Source organism: Montipora capricornis, chromosome 10 (assembly GCF_036669925.1).
Source record: "Montipora capricornis isolate CH-2021 chromosome 10, ASM3666992v2, whole genome shotgun sequence".
NCBI classification, from domain to species: Eukaryota; Metazoa; Cnidaria; class Anthozoa; order Scleractinia; family Acroporidae; genus Montipora; species Montipora capricornis.
Genome location: NC_090892.1, coordinates 68,212,447 through 68,217,446, shown reverse-complemented (window position 1 = coordinate 68,217,446; position 5,000 = coordinate 68,212,447). Strand labels below are relative to the sequence as shown.

General features: G+C 40.3%; 1 protein-coding gene across 1 annotated transcript in view; it reads left to right on the top strand.

The window, feature by feature from the left end:
- Positions 1 to 3,653: 3,653 nt before the first annotated feature.
- Positions 3,654 to 5,000, top strand: part of LOC138021230 (uncharacterized) — a 93,369-nt gene continuing 92,022 nt past the window's right edge. Inside the window, exon 1 of the mRNA XM_068868090.1 lies at positions 3,654 to 3,757. The gene's annotated coding sequence lies outside the window, so the exon portion shown is untranslated. The remainder of the gene's footprint in view (positions 3,758 to 5,000) is intronic.

The window sequence follows — 5,000 nt, the reverse complement described above, 5'->3', positions numbered from 1 at the left end:
ACAGGTTTATAGAAAGTTTACAGATTTGCCAAGTAATCAGGGGCCAGACCATGCAGTGCTTTATAGGTATAGAGAAGAAGCTTGAAGATAACACGTTGATATATAGGGAGCAGACTGAAATAGAGCATGCGCCATGATGTCCTCGGCAGCCATCTTGAGAATCGATTTCACGGTAAGAAACTAGGCTCGAACTTGTTACGTCACCGGATTAAAAAATATCCGGATTTGGCGTCCACACGGTTCCGGATTCATTTTCGGATTCAAAAGTATCCACTCTGGAGAGCGTATTGAAAAAGTTCCGGATTCGCCAGCGAATTCGCCATCTGTGGACAGATGGCGTACCCGGAAAGAACCTTGGAAAAAGTTGCGGATTAAAAAATATCCGGATACGTGTGGACGGGGCCTAACTTTGCATTTTCTAACTCCACAAAGTTATATTTTGTTTTAGGACGGAACGAATTTAAAACGTCCGAGTTTAACCTTCATATTGACGCAATTAAATGAAAATTCTCTCCAAGACCTACCGAGGAACAGCACCTTTCTATTACTCTCTGAAACCTTTCTCAGATAGGCCCGTCAAAACTCTGGGACAAAACTGAAACTTAGCATGGGACGTACAGGAAAAATGTTTAATCGGAGTGTAGTAAGTTGACACAGTGTTTTTTTTTTCCATAACTGTCAACTGAGTTGCGTTTTTTTTTCTGGAGATTCAAGTTGTCTTTGCGTAATATGTAGCTTGGTATCGTAAGTCATTATAGTGTCATGGTAGATGTCTTAGCTAAATACCCCCTGAGAAAATATGTGGTTTAGTAAAAATACTGACCCCAGAAAGATTGACGAAAATAAAAGGAAATTGAGCAACATTGACTTAACGGCTTACATGTTGACCATTTTCAAGTTTCCTTACAACTTCTTTTTTACCACAAGTTTAAGCGTGTACTCTGAGCTTCTGACAGCTTTCCAAGACAAGTTCACTGGAGGTAATCCCTGTCCGGCGGGGCTAGTATCTCTATGGGAGACGCTCAGGAACGCTCAAGAATGCGAACTATGAAGCCCCTTCGAATGGGGTTAAGTAAGTGGATGGGGGACCGTTGCAAAGTCCCCGTGACGACGATAGCTTTTTTTTTTTTTAAACTTGATTTCATTTTTCATTTTGTTTGGCCGTTGAAGGCTATTGTCAAATCTTCTTTCTACATCGGAACGACTGAACAAACTGGTTCGCAAGAAACAGGTCGATTGGAATATTCGTTCTATGCAAAATAGTGTCACAGTGGAACACACAAGAACGAAGCAAGATCTAGAAATAAAGGAGAAAATTCTCTTTACCTTTAAAGCTTACCGTTCTCAAAGAAAAAGCATCTGTCCACCTTATCAAATACTGGTCGAGTGGTCTAACGCGCTCTCAGAATGGCAGAAAGCCGGGGCAAGTGTGGGAGTTTGGAAATACTGAAGGACATAAAATTGGATTTTCCGATCGGAGCTTAATTCAATATCCGTGGGTATCCTACGGCATCCCACGTAATAATAGTGAAGAAAGAAAGAAGGGAAGTAAAAACGAGGAGAGCACTTCTAAAATTTACTCATTTGGTTGACAATCATTTTAGGTTCTAAATATTGATCTTCTTTTTCCAAAATCTTAATGACCATATTGTGTAACTGTTTTTTGGTTGGGTCTCTTAACATGCTCGAGACATTATTCCACAGACTCGCTCCGAACCTATGTAATTGTAAATGCTTTGTTTATAGTGGAAGCCCACTTAGTCCCGGTTCAAACGTCGAACTTTTCATGTGCCGAATATAATGCAATGGAAAGAAAAATCTTTTGTTTTCGCTCATTTGCATTAGATTCGGCACATGAAAAGTTCGACGTTTGAAACGAGTATTAGCTACAGTAGTTCACAGGCACTCCACTTTTAATAATCTGAAAGAAACAATTCAAACTTAACGGAAACATGATAAAGAACCCCAATTGGCAGTAGGCAACCAGTTGGCTATTTACAAAGCGTGATAGAGTTGAATCCGGGACAACCGTAAATAAATCCAAAGGTTTGAACGGGATTCGAACCCGGTGCAACCGCGTGCAAACCCAACGCTCTAACCACTGGACCATGCCACCTCCCTAGAGAGTGAAGACTCTTGAGTGCATTGTATTATTGTAGATAATAGATTATTGAACTAGCCATGAACTGAAATTATGTGTTAATAGCCGTAATACGGCAATTTTTTAAACCCTAACCTGCTTTGGTTCCAATTTTTTTTTGTCTAGATTGCAACAGTTTCACTTCACAATAAAGTCAAATTGTCATGAGTACTTAAGAATATATCAGACAAAAAAAAAGGAGTTGCTCATCTGGAGCAGTACCCTGGTACGAGCGGTTACAGAGTGACAATATCACGTAATATTACGTCACGGAGATTCAAGCTTGAGAAAAGTTTAATGCAAAGATTAGCACTCACGTGATGAGTAACCTTGTTTTTCCACCGAAACAAATGATAATAGAACTCAATGTCCAAAGGATTAATTGGGGACACCAACGAGGCCGCCGTTTCTTTGTTTAGGGACACCAACATGGCCGCCATGACTTCATGTGAAGACACTGCATTCTTACTCGATTCCCTCTCCGACGTCTCGGCGCTTGTGGGAACAGTGACGTTATATTGATAGCTGTATTGTTGCATAGCTTTTAAAGCTAATAAAGCTAGAGTCTTCCATAACCGTTTCATATCCTCTTGAAGGCAATAACTGCGATTGTCAGCGGTAGAGGTCAAAATCGTGTTGAAAAAAAACTGTTGCCAGAATGGTTGTGCTGAAAAGTTGAACTGTTGCCATAAAAAAAGTGCTAAAACTCGTGCTGCAAAGACGAACTCGTGCCAGAAAAGTCGTGCCAAAAAGATGAACTCGAGCCGAAAGCTGGAAACTCAAGCCAAAATAAGTACCTGTTGTACTGCTGAAAACCTGAAATCTTGCCGAAAAGTTAAAGCCGTACCGAAGATTATCCAAATTCATTGCAAATAATGGACGCGTGAGACAAATTTTTCCGTAATTGTGGCTCATACAGGACTTTCACCAAATAAATCGCAGTTGTGCGTGTAGTCAGATTTACAACTCGGCTATCTACTGCGAAAATTCGAATTGCATTTCCACTAAATTTACAACTCAGATTTTTTAATGGCAAATGCCAGTTACACTTGTCGCGGAAGACACACCTACTCGGATGTCTACTGACTAAATCCACTGAAAATTTTCTCCATTCTAGAGAACGTCTACGTTGCTTCTGCTTAACCAGCTCGAGTTTCTTTTGTGTATTATTGCTGCCGAGGTCACGAGGCAGCCATTCTGATCTAATCGTGTTCATTTTGAAATGCGCGGATTTTTGGATGTCTCGGCGATGGAGTTGTTTTCCCTTTTATCGTGTCTTCAAACATGCGGAAAGTTCACTCGTGCTTAATCATTCCAACTTACAACTCGTATTTTTGTTTGCCGCTGAAATTTTGCATAAACCATTTTTTTCAAATGCCCTTGGGAATATGTAGTCTCCCAAGAGCATTTGAAAACAATGATTTATGCAAAATTTGGGGCCCAAACAAAGTGTATTATGGGGAATCTGAAAAGTTAACCGTGAAATTAATTCACATTTTTGCCGGCAAAAATTCAAGTTGCATTTATCTGAATTTACAACTTGCATTTCTAGTGCATGCGAATAGTATGCAAACTCAATTAAGGTGTAGTTCAGAGGAGGACAATACTGTTCGAAAGGTAAGTGCTGCTGTAATACTATTTCAATAAGCATAAGCAGGCAATTGAACTAGGCGATTTAAGTTAATTATAGTGGAGCAAAGTTATTGAAAACTTTATGAACTAATGTTACGTTATTAAACGTCCACGATTGCAAACGGTAGTCTCCCTCGAATTCTTCAATGACACTTCATAATCGCTGCACCTGTCTTGAAAGACTTCGTAGAGCTCTTGTTTAGCTTTTCAAGTTGATTGGAGTCACTTTTAAGGCGGAAGTGCCATATGGAAGGGCAGTAGTTTTGGTATGATGAAATGAAAGCACTGTACAATTTCAGCGTAGATTCAAAAGGAGGCGAAGGTTAGCTTCCATGAAGTAATCGCCATCTCAACAATAATCGAAAGCTAACCTTTTTAAAATGGGTGCTGTTGAACAATGCTGTTTAAAATGGGTGTTGAGGCTTAAGTAAGCACTATTTGAGATGCTGCTTACACATGGATCAACAGTACTCATTCGAAATAGTATTTTTAGGGTAGTCCATGGACTGGGGGTCAGCGAAATGTACCGACCCCCCGACACGACTGTTTTCTCTCAGATGGTAATAATTAAATTTCACTAGCTTCAGTAAGTCCAGCCACAAAATCTTCGAAGCACAATATCCTACGAGAACACAGTTTATTTGTATTTGCATGTTAAATTTGCGGTTGACAAACTACGGTCTGCCACCCCGGTAAGGCTCAGTTTGTTGATCAACGGACGGAGCCGTGGCCACTTTGGTGATAACGCACCTCCTTCGAAAGCTGTTTTATTTTAACCGTTGACAACCCAGAAATTGAAAAACGGCTCAAATTGCGTTTAATCTGGAAAACAACCACACAGGAAGGAAGGCTTTTTAATTGAGATTTTTTTCATATAATTATCTTCTTAAGCTTTTTATCGGGATTCCCATACAATCCTTGTATTTTTGTCGGCCATCCTCTCACTGAGCTTGAGGCGCCTGTGCGAAGACGGCAACCCTAAAATCAGGAATCCGGAATTCGGAATCCGGAATCACAGTACAATACAGAGAGTAAAAACTATCCTAGACATTCATAAAAGCTAACTTTAGGCCTAATTAGGCCTAAATACGTTGGTTTAGGCCTAATTAGGCCTAAGGGTAGCTTTTGTGAAGGTTTAGGATAGTTTTTACTCTCTGTATTGTACTGTGATTCCGGATTCCGGATTCCGGATTCCGGATTCTGGTTTTAGGGTTTCCCCCTACTGCGC